The sequence below is a fragment of the Colobus angolensis genome, unplaced genomic scaffold, assembly GCF_000951035.1.
Source record: "Colobus angolensis palliatus isolate OR3802 unplaced genomic scaffold, Cang.pa_1.0 Scaffold237, whole genome shotgun sequence".
NCBI lineage: Eukaryota > Metazoa > Chordata > Mammalia > Primates > Cercopithecidae > Colobus > Colobus angolensis.
In genome coordinates, this window is record NW_012115566.1 from 1,352,828 (window position 1) to 1,369,889 (window position 17,062).

The 17,062-nt window shown below is 41.1% G+C and overlaps 3 non-coding genes across 3 annotated transcripts; 2 read left to right on the forward strand and 1 right to left on the reverse strand.

The window, feature by feature from the left end:
- Window positions 1–2,884: 2,884 nt before the first annotated feature.
- TRNAK-UUU lies at window positions 2,885–2,957 on the reverse strand. Its single transcript has one exon. It is a non-coding gene; the product is annotated as a tRNA-Lys (tRNA).
- Window positions 2,958–8,134: 5,177 nt separating this feature from the next.
- TRNAR-CCG lies at window positions 8,135–8,207 on the forward strand. The gene has a single exon. It is a non-coding gene; the product is annotated as a tRNA-Arg (tRNA).
- Window positions 8,208–14,831: 6,624 nt separating this feature from the next.
- On the forward strand, window positions 14,832–14,903 carry TRNAA-AGC. Its single transcript has one exon. It is a non-coding gene; the product is annotated as a tRNA-Ala (tRNA).
- The last annotated feature ends 2,159 nt before the right edge of the window (window positions 14,904–17,062 follow it).

Sequence of the window (17,062 nt, forward strand, 5' to 3'; positions counted from 1 at the left end):
GGCTAATTTTTGTATTTTTAGTAGAGACAGGATTTCACCATGTTGGCCAGACTGGTCTTGAACTCCTGACCTCAGGTAATCTGCCCGCCTTGGCCTCCCAAAGTGCTGGGATTACAGGCATGAGCCACCGGGTCCAGCCAGTGCTCAGCTTTTTGGATGGGATGTGAATCCACTCAGCGGGTGTGTACCTTAAAATAAATATCCTCCTGTTCTCCCATATTGGTCTCTCCATTCCTCAGTTTACTGCAACAATAGTATTCCCTTATCCTAATATTATTTTTATATATTAGGATATAATATATCATACTACATATGATATATAAAATATTGTATTAATGTTATGTTAATATTATATAATAAATAACATAGTTATAAAATATATTTATTTATGTTATTTAGCAAGTTATATATTATTATTTACTTGTATTATTAGGATATAATATATCCATATATGTAATCATGATATATATCATATATGTCATAATAATATATATTTTATATATATTCCTAATAATCTTGAGGATGCTTTTCCTTCATTTTTTTTTTTTTTTTTGAGACGGAGTCTCAAACCTCTGAACCCTGGGTGCAGAGGTTGCAGTGAGCAGAGATCATGCCATTGCACTCCAGCCTGTGTGACAAGAGTGAAACTCCATCTCAAAAAAAAAGAAAGATAAATAAAGTTCATATTATATTAATATACTCACTTTTGCTTTCTTTTAATTAGCATTTGAATGTTATATATTTTTATACTCTTAATTTCAACCTGTCTGTAAAATTATATTTGAAATAAGTTTCTTGTAGACAACATGTAGTTGGATTATATTTTCTAATCTACGCTGTTAATCTCTGTCTTTTAATTGGTACCTTTAGACCATTTAGATTTAATGTAATTATTGATATGTTAGGGCTTAAATCTAGCAGTTTGTTTTCTATTTGTACCCTGTTACTGCCATTTTCTGAGGATATGTATGTATGTATTTATTTATTAAAGTCTTCTTTATGGACTACTTGTATACTTTTTAGAATTTCATTGTCATTTATCTGTAGTGTTTTTTTGTGTGTGTGGTTTTATTTTGTTTTTTTTTCTCCTGCCTCAAACTTCCAAGTAGCTGGGATTACAGGCATGCGCCACCATGCCCAGCTAATTTTTGTAGTTTTAGTAGACATAGGGTTTTGCCATGTTGGCCAGGCTGGTCTCGAATTCCTGACCTCAGGTGATCCCCCTCAGCCTCCCAAAGTTCTGGCATTACAGGTGTGAGCCACTGTGCCCAGCCTATGTGTAGTGTTTTTAAATGATCTCTTTATATAACTCTTTTAGTGATTTGTCTGAGTATTACATGATATTTATTTAATTTATCACTGTGTACTGGTATCATTATTTTATCAGTTAAAGTGGTGTGTGTTCAAGTGATTCTCCTGCCTCAGCCTCCCAAGTAGCTGGGACTACAGGTGTGTGCCACCACACCCAGTTAATTTTTTGTATTTTTAGTAGAGACAGGTTTCACCATGTTAGCCAAGCTGGTCTTGATCTCCTCACCTCATGATCTGCTGGCCTTGGCCTCCAAAGTGGTAAGATTACAGGCATGAGCCACGGTGCCTGGTCACATTCTAACATGTTAGAAGGTGTAACATGACCTTCTAAATTATGCTTCAACTGTTAAACATAATTTAGAAAGCTCAAGAGGAAAAGGAAAATGTATTGTTTTTACCCATTTTTTTCTTGCTTATCATGTTCTTTCTTCTTTCCTGATATCAATTATTTCTTCTTTTATCGTTTCTTTTCTGTCTGGAGAAATTTAGTTATATTTTAAAGGATAATTCTGCTAAGCTAATTATCTTAGTTTTTTTTTGCTCTGAAAATGTCTTGATTTCTTCTTCAGCTCTAAAGGATATTTTCTCTGGATATAGAATTCAGAATTAACAATTCTTTTCTTTTGCTCCTTGAAAACTGTTGTGCCACTCTTTCTGATAAGATACCCACTAATAGGCAAATTGGTTTTCTCTCTAGGTAAGGTGTTTTGTCTCTTTTGTTGTTTTCAATATCTCTTTAATATCTCTTTATCTGTTTTTAGAGTTTAGAAATTTTGATTGATTTTGTTTTCAGTCAGCTGTTGAAGGAGATTCTTCTCTAAAAAATACATAAAAATGCAAATCTCCAGTCTAAACTCTCTAAAATAGTTTAGATTTCTGTATTCTGGTGTTTGGAAAACAACTTCAGTAAGGCAATCCCTTAGGGCTAGTAATTTCATGATGTAAATCATTCCACATTTGTGATGCATAAAGTAGCAAAGTTTTAGTGGCTGTACAATATCTGAACCTTTTCCTGTGCTTAATTGGTATAAACTATCTAGGGCGACATTTCCCCATCTTTTTGGCACCAGGGACCGTTTCATCAAAGACAATTTTTTCTATGGATGAGGGAGCAGGCGTTGGGGGGATGATTTGGGGATGATTCAAGCACATTAGATTTATTGTGCACTTTATTTATATTGTTATTACATTGTAATATATAACGAAATAAGTATCCAACTCACCATAATGTAGAATCACTGGAAGCCTTGTGTTTGTTTTCCTGCAACTAGACGGTCCCATCTGGCAGTGATGGAAAACAGTGACAGATCATCAAGCATTAGATTCTCATAAGGAGCCCACAATCTAGATCCCTTTCATGCACAGTTCACAATGGGGTTTGGACTTCTATGAGAATTTGACGCCTCCGCTTATCTGGGAGGAAGGGGGAGCTCAGGAGGTCATAGGAGCGATGGGGCAGTTGGTGTGTAAGTGCAGATGAAGCTTCGCTGGCTCTCCTGCCGCGCTGCCTTGTACCGGGCTAGTGTACTGGAGGCTAGGGACTCCTGATCTAGAGTAAAATAGCTGGAGAGTCCGCCTGAACAGGGACTTGAACCCTGGACCCTCAGATTAAAAGTCTGATGCTCTACCGACTGAGCTATCCAGGCCCTTCTGCAATACTGTCCACGGAATACCTAATCTAGATTTCTCCATTTGTTCCATTCGTTTTATGTTTCATGTTGCAATTTGTAAATCACATTACTTGAGTTCTCCTCATTTCGAAGATCCTGCTTAAGAGTGACATTATGACCGCTAGGAACATTTTTCTTTTCTCCTTTTAAACATCTCCTTTCTGTAGATTTTCGTAACCTGAGATGAGGCGTCTTCTACACAAGACGCCTTGTGTAGGAGTTGCTTGATACAGAGGGTTTCATTCTCGCCAATTACCTGCAGCCTAAACTTCTAGAGGCAACAGTGGAGCTACTTTTGTTCGTATCTCTCAGTATTGTCTTGTATGTCTTTCTTGCAGCCTTTGTCGGCAGAGGGTAAGAGAGACGAAGGAAGAAGAATTTGAAGATGCAAGAGAACATTCCATAACGGACCCCTTCCTGTTGGTGGATGAAACTGCCAGCCAGGTATCACTTTGTCAAGTGGACCTCAGACCGGCAGTCTGGCTGGCCAGAGAGGGAAAACCGCGTGTAACAGTGTCTTTTGGTTTACATTTAGTGCCGTTTTTGCTGGTCACAGTCTAAAGGTTTTAGAAATAGTGATGTTAAACACAGCAAGCCTTTTTCTGCCAGATATTCGTTCTCCAAACACCGATAGACAAAGGCAGTAATTAATAATGGATCTTTTCTTTCTTTTTTCCTTGTTTTATTTTTAAAGGTATTTTTTCTTCATCTATGGATCTTTTAAAATTTTTAATTTTTATGAGTGCATAGCATATATATGTATATATGATACACGGGATATTTTGATGCAGGCATGCAATGTGTAATAATCATATTAGGTTAAACGAAGCATCCATCACCTCATCCATCGCCTCAACACCTTATTATTTCTTTGTGTTACAGACATTCCAGTTACTATCTTAAGTTATTTTTAAATGTACAATAAATTACTGTGGACTATAATCACCCTGTTGTGCTATCAAATGATAGATCTTATTCATGCTAACTATATTTTTGTATCCATTAACCATCTCACTGCCCCCTCCAATACCCTTCCCAGCCTCTGGTAACCATCATTCTACTCTCTGTCTCCATGAGTTCAATTGTTTTATTTTTGGCTGCCACAAATGAGAGAGAATATGTGAAGTTTTACTTTCTGTACATGGCTTAACATAATGTCCTGTAGTTTGTGGAGGAAAAGTTACATATTAAATTTGAACTCAATTGAACGTGGACACAAACAATAGTCACCAAATCCTGGAACAGGTTGTATGATCCCCGTGAGGTGTTCATCCAGTGCTGTTTCGGAGAAATCTCTGTTTCAATCTATTCCTACATGTAAGTTATTGAAAAACAACAGGCAATCTCAAAAACAAGTTGACCTTTTCCTGTTCCTTGAGCCCAGTCGCGAAGGGCCCTCGTGACTGGGCCTCATGCCAAACAACTTGTTACAAAAAGAGCTAGGGTCCCAGACCGCACCATAGCTTCTTGAGGCCTCTCCTTCTCTGTGCACGGACGAGTGGCTGACTCTGGAGCCTGGGCTGTTGCTTCCTGGTCTGGTGATGAATCCTTCATTATATATATACACACACACATTATATACATGCATATATATACTATATACATATATTTACTATATACATATATATATCTTTTCTCTTCTCCCCTTCCCATTGCAATTTGCTTATTGTATCATTTGCTTATTATATCTGCGTTGCCATTTATGTGGGATAAATGTTATTTACTCTTAAAGGTATTGGGTGTATGTCTTTTCTTCTCCCCTCTCGTATTTCCTGCACAGAGCATAGTTCCATCCACTTTGCAAATGACAAGATCTCATTCTTTTCATGGCTGAATAGCACCCCGTTGTGTATATGTACAACGTCACTTTGTTCATTTATCTGTTGACGGGCACTTAGGATGCTTCCCAATCTTGGCTATTGTGAATAGTGCTGCAATAAAGATGAGAGTGCACATATCTCTTTGATATACTAATTTACTTTCTTTTGGGTATATATCTAGCAGGGGGATTGCTGCAATATATGGTAATATTTTTAGTTTTCTGAGGAACCTCCATACTGTTCTCCACAGTGGTTGTTCTAATTTATATTCCCACCAAGAGTGTACTAGGGTTCTCCTTTCTTCACATCCTTGCCTGTCTTTTGTATAAAAGTCATTTTAACTTGGGTGAGATAATATTTCATTTTAGTTTTGATTTGCATTTATTTGATGATCAAGACATTTGTATGTCTTCTTTTAAAAGACATACAGGGCCGGGCGCGGTGGCTCAAGCCTGTAATCCCAGCACTTTGGGAGGCCGAGACGGGCGGATCACAAGATCAGGAGCAAGACCATCCTGGCTAACATGGTGAAACCCCGTCTCTACTAAAAAATCTAGCCGGGGCCGGGCGCGGTGGCTCAAGCCTGTAATCCCAGCACTTTGGGAGGCCGAGACGGGCGGATCACGAGGTCAGGAGATCGAAACCATCCTGGCTAACATGGTGAAACCCCGTCTCTACTAAAAAATACAAAAAAAAAAAACTAGCCGGGCGAGGTGGCGGGCGCCTGTAGTCCCAGCTACTCCGGAGGCTGAGCCAGGAGAATGGCGGGAACCCGGGAGGCGGAGCTTGCAGTGAGCTGAGATCCGGCCACTGCACTCCAGCCTGGGCGACAGAGCGAGACTCCGTCTCAAAAACAAAACAACAACAACAAAAAAGATATAGACAAAAGAATGGCAGATAGATATATGAGTAGAAAACCTTTATTCGCTGAGTTTTCTTTATCCTTTCCTTTCACAGTAGCCCCCACACCAACACACACACATACACACACACACACACACACACACACGTCAAGTCAGGTCAATAACTAAACCATAAAGGCTGCAAATCTTAGTTCTTTCTGTGTGTGTGAGTGAACGTTTGTTGTACACTGGATCACACCTCACAGAAAATGCTGAGTTTTCCAAATTCTAAGTTAAGAAGATTACTAGGGTCATGCATTATGGATTTTTGTAAAATGGCTAAAGTAGTTACATTGGGAGATTCTTTGTCTAAAGGTCTAATACATCCCCCAATTTGATTCAGAGCTTGGCAGATTGTCTGGGTTCATCTAAATAAATCAATAAACTCTATTTTTTTAAAAGCTCAATTATAGAAGCCTTTATCTACAGACACCCTCCTCCATCCATTTCTTTAGTGAAATTATCTAGACAGACTGATATAGAGAGATTAAGAATGTCATGCTTTTAAATTTCTCTTGTATTCCTCACAAAATACTTTTGTTAGAAATGTTTAAAAATTTTAAAGGAATCTTGCCTGGAACACATCAGATAAAAATCAAAAGGCACCAGAGAAAACTTTGAAAGGCTTTGGAGAGGAAGTGGTATCACTGGTATAAACAAACATTTTATACAATTTAATAGCTTCTTAGTATTATTCTTTCAAATTTCAGTGCCAATCCTTTTTAGCATCCTTCTGAAGAAAGAAATTTCAGGCTACTTTGGACACACGTTCTGTAGGGTAGCCCTGCTCCTCAAAGAGCAGGAAAAAGTAAATAAATAAATAAATACATTTTGATGGTTTTGCTCAGTATGCCAATCTTACTGTGCCAACTTTACTAACTGCTGTCTATGTCTGCCAGTTAATTTTTCCTCCTCCAGACTGAACAAAAAAAATGCCCATTTATTTAAATTTGTTAGATTTTGAGATTTTTGGGTTGCTATTCTTTGGGCACAACATCCACTAGTGAGAAGGTGAGGAACCAAAACTGAGAACAATCTCAAAACACGTGAATAAGTTTGAGTCTGTTGAAACATAAGTCCTGGTAGGGTACCTTGCCCAAAGTAGAGTTGGATTCTTCAGCATTGACTAGAGTAAGTAGCCTCCCCAAACTGGATCACACCAGAAACCATTATTCATTCTAATACTCCTCATAGGATGCATTCCGAGAAAGAAAGGGACTTAACTAAATTAGTTTCATAGGAAACAGCAGAAGACATTTCCTTGGTCTACCCAGACTCATCTACTCCGGCCCCAGAACTAGCGTTCGGTGGTCTCATACATGGGTCATTACTTGATAAATTAGTGTACATAGGATATACCATCCAAAATATGGCCTAAAACAATTCTTGAGTTTTGACTGGAGAAACCTGGAGAAAATGGTGTACAAGGGATCCAGGACAAGTTTAGGGCTGAGAGATGCATCTCTCTCGGGAAAGGAGATAAGACTGGGCACCGGAAAAATGAAAGTTTCTTCCCAGTAGCTGGTCATTTCCACGAAGCCAAGACGACGCGACAACTGAGGGAATTTGCAGTTGGTTTACTTTACAAACTTGTCTTCTTCTTTTTTTTTTTTTAATCTTTTTTATCTTTCCTACCCTATCAATATATGGGACATAACTGGGGAAAGGGTCACAAAAAGTCGTCCTAGATTGTTTTGTGAATCAGTCCAAAGGTGAGTTTAGAGCAAGCAACCTTTAGGCAAAATTTTGCTTGGGGCTTTTCTGACAAGGGTGAGCTTTTTTTTTTTTTTTTTTTAAATTTCAACTTTTATTTAGATTCAGGGAGTACAGTGCAGGTTTGGGACAAGGGTGTATTCCGTGTTGCCGCTGTCTGGGTTACGATTGAACCGGTCATCCAGGTGGTGAGCATAATACTCAACAGGCAGTTTTTCAATCCTTGTCCCCCTCCCTACCTCCCACCTCTTACAGTCTCCAGTGTCTTTTGTTCCAGGGGAGCTCTTGTTTGAGCTTTACAAGCTTTTCTCCCTGGAGGAAGCACCGTCGTATCTTTGAGACGGAAAAGGTTAAAATATATCAAACAATGATGCTCCTTCTTACGCTGTCATGTCCACTCCTTCATTGCAGACTTGAGTTCTTGGCTCGTATTTCTGTACACGAATTTGCATCATCATTATTAGTAGCTTATAGAAGAGAGTCTTCGAAGAAGGCAAAGATGTCACTTCTGATCATCTCGCAGTTTATAATTCTAAGGAATTGCTATTAGGAATTTTGGATGGAGTTTTATTCCTCCTGCGCGCATCCTCCCCCGCCTCTCCCCGCCCCGTTTCAGGTTGTTAAATCTGCAATTGCGAAGTTAAAGGTTTGAAAACAGAAACTCAACGTTTTCCTACTGCACTTCAGTTTTCGTATTTGAAAATCAACATTCGCGTGCGGCCACGTGGCCTAATGGATAAGGCGTCTGATTCCGGATCAGAAGATTGAGGGTTCGAGTCCCTTCGTGGTCGTGTCCTTACTATTGTCAGGAACTAGCTTTAGTTTCTGCATGTTTCCTTGAGCTTTCTGCAAGACGGTTTTAAAAAAAAGGCTTTGGAAACTTGAAATGAAATGAGCGAAGAATATTGACGAAAAGCAAGAACCCAGTAGTAAGCAAGGTGTGTACAGATTATTAAAGTGCACTTTGTCCTTGGCGTAGGTACTACCGGAGGCATTCGTAATTTGGAATTGGCTTGGTTTTTCCAATTTATGGTCTTGTCCTGCTTGTTTCATGAATTTAACAAACAACACAAAAAGTGCCTTTTTTTTTTGAGACGGAGTCTCGCTCTGTCACCCAGGCAGGAGTGCAGTCCTGATCTCGGCTCACTGAAAACTCCGCATCTCGGGGTCAAGAGATTCTCCTGCCTCAGCCTCCCAAGTAGCTGGGATTACAGGCGCCCGCCATCACACCCGGCTAATTTTTGTATTTTTTTAGTAGAGATGGTGTTTCATCATGTTCGCCAGGCTGCTCTCGAACTCCTGACCTCAGATGATCCGCCCGCCTCGGCCTCCCAAAGTGCTGGGATTACAGGCTGAACCCCTGTGCCCGGCATTTTATTTATTTATTTCTCACTTTGTCACCTGGGCTGGAGTGCAGTGACACAATTTCTGCTCACTGCAATCTCCGTCTCCTGGGTTCAAGCGATTCTCCTGCCTCAGCCTTCCGAGTAGCTAGGATTCCTGCCACCACACCTGCCTAATTTTTGTAGTTTTAGTAGAGAGGGGGTTTCACCACGTTGGCCAGGCTGGTCTCGAACTCCTGATCTCAAGTGATCCGCCCGCCTTGACTTTCCAAAGTGCTGGGGTTACAGTCGTGAGCCACCTCCTCCGGCAGAAAAGTACCATCTTAATAGTAAGGACTATCACAATAGTAAGAGTATTGGGTGCAGGGTATATGGGAACTCTAACGTCTTCTAAATTTTTCTGTAAATCTAAGACTGTTTGACAATTATACTTTATAAAATAAAAATGATTTTTAAAAAATATACACAGTCATGTGTTTAAAAAAGCTTAGAGCAAAGATTTTGCCCTAGAAAGCAAATGCAACTCTAACGGGGTACTTATAATGGTTAACATCCACATTAAAGATGATGGTGACTTACAGGGCCTATGCCATTCTCTCTGATTTCTACCTTTTCCTTATTACTCTCAACACAAGCTTAAATAAAACGGTAAACAGAAAAATAAAGTCGTTCCAGACCTTGGTTAATAAAAGCAGAAACAAGGAGGAGAACCAGGAGAAGGTGAAGGAGAAAGAGAAGAAGAAAAAGAGGAAGAAGAAGAGGAAGAAGTCGCAATCAAGGAGAGTATACCACCAAGAAAAGGAAATTTCTATCAAAAACTTTCTTTGGGCTCTCAAAATTCGAGAGCCAAACATTGTTAATAAATTTCCACAAAAATCTGAAGGTCACAAATCCAAATCCTAGTAGGAAAACCTTTCATCAAAATGTAGTGATAAAGGCTCAATTACAATAACCTGGAACTCATGTGGTTGGGACACTCACTCAACATCATGGTTTTGAAGGGTGGCCAGCATTTAAAAACAAAGTGCTCAAAGAATGCACTATTGTCACAGTAAGAGTCTGGCAACCCCATCAACAAAATGAGCCAGGGCCCCCTAAGAAATCTCACAGGACCCTATATTGCTGAGGAAAAGAGGCATTTACTCACATCTGAAAAAACAAAACAATGTATGTCTTGCTTGAGCAGGGGTGAACTACAAGCGCAAATGCAGTCTCTTGGCAAACAAAACAAGAAACAAAAACAAAAAGACAGGACATGCAAAGGAGTTTAATTAATTCTGAAGTGAAATTAAATTCACATAAATCAGCCTTTTGGGTGGTTCAAAGTAGAGATGGGTGTAAATTAATTGTTTCTAGATTGACATACAAACAAATCTTTTTTTTTTTTTTTTTTTTTTTTTGAGACAGAGTCTCGCTCTATAGCCCAGGCTGGAGTGCAGTAGTGAGAACTGCGATCTTGGCTCACTGCAACCTCCGCCTGCCGGATTCAAGTGATTCTCCTGCCTCACCCTCCTGAGTAGCTGGGACTACAGGTGCATGCCACCACGCCTGCCTAATTTTTTTAGTAGAGACGGGGTTTCACCGTGTTAGCCAGGATGTTCTCTATCTCCTGACCTCGTGATCCGCCCGCCTCGGCTTCCCAAAGGGCTGGGATTACAGGCGTGAGCCACCGCGCCCGGCCTCACAAATTTCTTTTACTTAGAAACCACTGAGTTAAGATAACTGTGGGTACTAAATCCCAATTTGGCCCGGGCATGGTGGCTTACATCTGTAATCCCAGCATTTTGGGAGGCCGAGACCGGCGGATCACCTGAGGTCAGGAGGTCAGGACCAGACTGGACAACATGGCGAAACTCCATCTCTACTAGAAACACAAGAATTAGCTGGGTGTGGTGGCGTGCGCCTGTAATCCCAGCTGCTGGGGAGGCTGAGACACGAGAATCACTTCAACCCAGAAGGTGGAGGTTGCAGTGAGCTGAGATGATGCCACTGCATTCCAGCCTGGATGACAGAGTGAGACACCATCTCAAAAAATAATAATAATAAAAATAAAATAAATAAATTTTGATTTGCTGCGTGAATTCATGGTTAATTATGCGAAAGTGGAATATTGTATTCTTAATTGACTCAAATTAAAATTTCACTTAAATGTCAAGTTTTAAGATACCAAGATTGAGTGCTGATATTATTGTTATTACTCGAGCACAAACTCCTGGACTCAGTTCTCCTGTCTTGGTTTCCCAAAATGCTAGGATTACAGTCGTGAGACACTCTGGCTGTTCCTTCACTAATTTTTTTAAAGTAAAGTTTATTTTATTTATTTTTTGAGTTGACGTCTCACCTGTCACCCAGGTTGGAATGCAGTGGCACTGCAAGCATGGCTCACTGCAGCCTCAAACCCCTAGGCCCAGGCAATCCTGCCTCAGTCTCTGGTGCAGCTGGGACCACAGGTGTGCACCACACCTGGCTAATTTTTCTTTTTTTTGTTTCTGTAGAGACAGGCTCTCACTATGTTAGCCAGGCTGGTCTCCAACTCCTGAACTCAATTGATCCTCCTGCTTTGGCCTCCCAAAGTGCTGGGATTTGAGGTGTGAGCCACTGCTCCTGACCAATAATTTTTGATGATATAAATAAATTTATGGCCAAGCGCAGTGGCTCATGCCTGTAATCAATCCCAGCACGTTGGGAGACCGAGGCAAGTGGATCACCTGGGGCCAGGAGTTCGAGACCAGCCCGACTAACATGGTGAAATGTTGTCTCTACTAAAAATACAAAAATTAGCCAGGCGTAGTGGCGGGTGCCTGTAATCCCAGCTACTCGGGAGGTTGAGGCAGGAGAATCGCTTGATCCCGGGAGGCGGAAGTTGCAGTAAGCCGAGGTCGCGCCACTGCACTCCAGTCTGAGCGACAGAGCGAGAGTCCCTCTCAAAAAATAAATAAACAAAAAAATACAACAACAATAATTTACATTATGAGCAAACTACGTCTATGTTTTGACTTAACACTTTTTACACTCTCAACACTGTGCGATCCTCCTCATACCTTAAGTCAGTGTTTTGTTCATCCACTTGACAATAGGGCAGAAAAGAGCCTTGAATGAATAGCTCTCTGTAAATCCGACTTTCCCCGTTGTCAAATATTGCTTTTCAGAAACCCGCTGAGACAAAAGAGTATATAAGTAGCAAACCGCACCGCAAATACTCTCCCGATTGCTCCAGGAGAAAGCTGGGTTCAGTAGCCTGTTGAGTATGAATTAAAAAGAAGTATGGGAAAATGGGAAGTATCTACTTCAGAATAGCATCGTGATTCCTCAATTTCCGGACGAATGGCCTGATGCATTTCGAGCTGAGCTAGCCAGAAGCGCGATGGTTTTAGTGGGTATCCACTCTAACCCAAAATGTTCAGTCACTACTTAACCTTTATTTCTCATTGTTTCTCTTGTGTTTTAAACTCAAACACGCCAAAATAAACAAACAAAAAGAAGCACAAACAAAACAGTTGCTGCCTGTATCAAAGCTGTAGGCTGCTCCCAGATGAGAACTGATACAACGTCACTTTCCTCAAACCTCCAATACCAGGGGCTACTGCTCCAAGAATACTCAACCACACGCCCTCGAAAATGCTCAGCCTGTTTCCTTTGATGGAGAGTGCAGTGAGGCACTCTCACAGTCACAAAATCTTGGGCAACACGAGCCGTATCCTTTTGTGGGATACACACTTTGAAACCACTCACCTAAAGCCTTCTCTCTTCCCCAGGGCGTAGAGAAAGCTTGGCAGAGACGCGGCGCATGGCTGCTTTCTTCCTCCACGCTTGTCCCAATACTATCCATCTTTAAAGACGCATCCACGATTTTTCTTCTGCCTTATTCTCTGCTGCTTCTTCTCTCCTCCACTCAGTTTCGTCCCTCCCGGCGCCAAGAGCCCTTCCTTCCTTCTCAAAGCCTTCCCTTGCGTCCACTCCTCAGATCATTTCAGTTCCCAGCCACTTGCCTTTCTAGTATAGTAAGAACATAACCTGTAGATTAGGGATAAACTTCTCCATACTCTCCCTTACACCCCTGCTGGGTTTACAGTTTTCTCCAAAATTCGTATGTGGATTAAACAGTCGCACCACATTTTGGCTAAAGGTGGAAAGAGTCTACTTTCTGCACTTCAGGGACTGATGACATTTTCACTCGTGAGGGTGTAGGGAAGGTTTTACAAAGGCTGAATTGGTTTTCTCAGGTAGAGCCTAGCTTCCTTTGTGCTTTCCTCCTTGCTCAAAAAAATTTGCTCTGAAAGAGTCCTCTGTCTTCGTCTTCTTTTGTATTGTCTTTAAAACCAGAGCTAGCCAGGCTTGGCGGCAAACACCTGTAATCCAAGCACTTTGGGAGGCCGAGGCGGGAGGATCACTTAAGCCCAGGAGTTCAAGACCAGCCTGGGCAACATAGGGAGAAGACAGACCCGCCCCCCGCCCCCCATCCCATCTCTATAAAAAATCAAAAACAAAAACAAAATAAAACAAAAAACCAGAGCTGTAGGATCGCTGATGAAGCCGCTGCCACATTTCCAAATCCAGATGTTGGACGCAATCATGTGCAGAACTGCCACCTTTGTCACTCTTTGTTTTTGTCAAGTGTTGTGAATTAACCTCTTGTCTTTTCTTGTTTGGTGGTTTTTCAGGAGTTAATAACAACTTTATTGAAGTACAGTTGATATATGCAAAACCCCTACACAAGTTGAATGTAAGCAATTTGTGAGTGAGGACATATGCATACATTTATAATACTATTTCCACAATCAGGGTAATAAACACATTTATCAACTCCAAAAGTTTCTTTGTGTTCTTTCATGTGCATGGGTGGCGAGAAGACTTAAACATGAGAATTATCTTTTTAACAAATTTTTAAGTGTACATTATAGTATTGTTAACTGAAGGCACTATGTTGTGCAATAGAACTCTAGAATTTTTCATGTTTCATAACTAACATTTTAATTCACTGAGCAACAACTCTCCTTTTCCCTCTGCCTCTGGTCCCTGACAATCACCATTCTGTTCTCTGCTTTTATGACTTTGACTATTTTAGATACCTCATATAAGTGGAATCATGAAATATTTGTCCTTCTGTGACTGGCTTATTTCACTTAGCATAATGTCCTCCAGGTTAATCATTCATGCCAGTGCAAATGGCAGAATTTCTTTTTTTATAAAAGGCTGAACAACATTCCATTGTATGTATATACCACATTTTCTTTGTCCACTCATCTGTCAGTGGACATTTGGATTGTTTCCTTATCTTGGTTACTGTGAATAATGCTGCAGTGAACATGGGAGTGTATATGTTTCTTTAAGATTCAAATTTCGATTTTTTGGGGATGCATACCCAGAAGTGGGATTGCTGGATCATGTGGTAATTCTATTTTTATCTTTTGAAGAAACTCCATACTATTTTCCATAGTAGTGGCATTATTTTAGACACCAACAGCTGTAGAAGGGTTCCAATTTCTCCACATCTTTACTAACACTTATTTTTTGAGTTCTTTTTAATAAGAGACATCTTAATAGGTGTGAGGTGGTATCTATTGTGGTTTTGATTTGCATTTCCCTGATGATTAGTAATGTTAAGAGCACCTCTTCACATACCTAGTGGCTATTTGTATGTCTTCTTTGGAGACATGTCTACTCAAGTCCTTTGCTCATTTTAAAATCAGGTTATTTGGGATCTTAAGTTTGTGTGTGTGTGTGTGTGTGTGTGTGTTGGGAGTTTCATAGGCAGAGAAGGTTTTTTTTAGAAGGAGAGAATCTGAACACATACAAGCATACAAGAAGATTCAATCCTGGGACTTCACTCCAGGTGGATGGAAACTGACACAGACAGTTGGCTAAAAGCAGTCCTTGAAATAGATGACGGGAGGATCCAAGGGTCTTTCGGTCCAGAATGCCTTTCTCCTCTTGACACAGCGTCAAGACAAGATTCCATTCAGAAATTTCAGAAACATGAGTCATACATAGTGGACTTTAACCTATCACGCCTAAGCCGTCACCTTTAGATAACACTATATAATAAATCAGTAAGAAAGAAATATTTCGAGTGGGGGTGTAGCTCAGTGGTAGAGCGCATGCTTAGCATGCATGAGGCCCTGGGTTCGATCCCCAGCACCTCCAGGAGTGTTCTATTATACTTCGAGCATTTCGTTTCAGTGTTTGAATACTTCATTTCAGTCCTTTCTTTTTTCTTTGTGCATATATTACCTTGTGTTTTTTTCTACTCACAGAGAAGGTAAGCCATTTGGTAGTCATTCATTTGTACTATGGGTCCTAACACTCCTTCAGCCTCCCAACCTGACTGCTTCAGCACAGCTTTGTAGTCATTTACTGAAATAGAGAAGCTGCTTATTCAAGATCCCCTGACAGTGAAGCAACAGGCATGCCGGCCATATAAGACTCTTCTCCTTTGCTGCCGTTTCTCAATACTATTAAGAAATCGGGGTTGGGGGGTGGGGTGGGGTGGGAAGACAGAAAAGAAAAACAAAATCGTCCTTGGAAAACATCCATTAGATTTCTCTCCTCCCCACCACCTTTCCTCATACTCCCCTTACATTTCCACCACTCACAGAATCTTGGTTGGGCGACAAAAGGTGGATGCAATCACTAGTCATGAGAGCGCTGTGATCCCAGCTTTCTCTAAAGAAGGAATGTTTCGAATTTTGTCCGAAAGAAAGACACTTGTGGCGAAATTCCGAGACTTTCAAAATACACAGTTGAGAAAATTATTTTGAGAGATGGAAAAAGCCGCTGGTCGCTCTCAAAGCGGTGTCAATCTTGGACATAAAGGGTTATGTTTTCCTGTGGAACAGAAACTTGTAGTTCACCTCCCTTGGGAGGGAAAGAACTTCTGGTTTCCTACAGCCAAAGATGAGCCGAGGGACCGGGCGCGGTGGCTCACGCCTGTAATCCCAGCACACTGGGAGGCCGAGGTGGGTGGATTACCTGAGTTCAGGAGCTGGAGACCGTGGCGAAACCTTGTCTTTACTACAAATAGGAAAAATAGCTGGGCGCGGTGGCGCTCGCCTGTAATCCCAGCTGCTTGGGAGGCTGAGGCAGCAGAATCGCTTGAACCCGGGAAGCGGAGGTTGCAGTGAGCCGAGATTGCGCCGCTGTTCTGCAGCCTAGGCAACAGAGCTATACTCCGTCTCAAAACAAAACGAAATATTATAGAGGAGCCTAGGAGACACTGGTAATGAAGGCACTTTCAGGGCCATTCAAATCCTGGGCCTCCGTAAAGATCTGGCTTCAGGCTCTCTCCTTCGTCCCTTCTTCTTCTGCAACCACCTGCCTCCTACTATCTCCCCACTGGTTTTCTTCACCACCTCTTGTCAGCTTCACCTCCACTTTCTCCCATTCCCGTTGATTCGGTTCCATTGCTTGCTCCTGCCTAAATTTCCCCCAGCTCACTACAGTTTGTGCAGCTTTCACTTTCTAGGTTGGCGTTCTCAAGCCTGAATGATAATCATCTGAGGGAGACCTTACAATTGTAAAGATCCCCATCTTTCCCCCTATCCGGTGATTATCGGTTCACTACGGAGCTGTAAGTTACAAACGGGAATACCAGTGAAGTTCTCAGGGCAGTTCCTCAGGCTCAGGAAACACTACATTCCAGTCTAAAACCTTTTGACTCTTTATTGGAAGTTGTTTCTGGTTGGCTCTGTTATAAATGTCGCCTTGCCTCTAAACCCCCATCTCAGTGACTTTCCAGCCACAAATGAGCCTCACTCAGTTAATTCTAGTGGGGATGGGGACAGGAGACAAAAGTTGGGATGGAACCAAGAAGTTGATACATAATTTGTTCACGTATTCAGGAATATACAGATTTTGCACAAACAAGAAAAATATTAGAGAGAAAGTTAAAAGTGAAAGAGAAGGCACAATGGTTTAGGATTACCTCCTAAAATTTATGTGGACATATTTGGACACTCCAAAATTTAACAACAGAAGGAAAGTGTCTATTATCTGTGCCATTGTGATGGTTGAGGTTTCAGAATCTCTCCAGGAGCACGGGGTAAGAGTAAGGAGGTTGTAACAGAAGTTTAAGTCACTTAAACTTAAATGCCTCCTATGTGTTTCTTTGTAGGTCTCAGGTACGGAACTGCAGCTTCCCTGAGACAAAGGCACTGCTGAGTTTCCTGATCATGATGATTCCCTGAAGAGTTTGCTAGAGCAGTGACTGTGACAGCATACACTTAGGTTTTTCTTTTTTCTTTCTTTTCTTTTTTCTTTTCCTTTCCTTTCCTTTCCCTCTCTTCCTTTCTTTCTCTTTCTCTTTC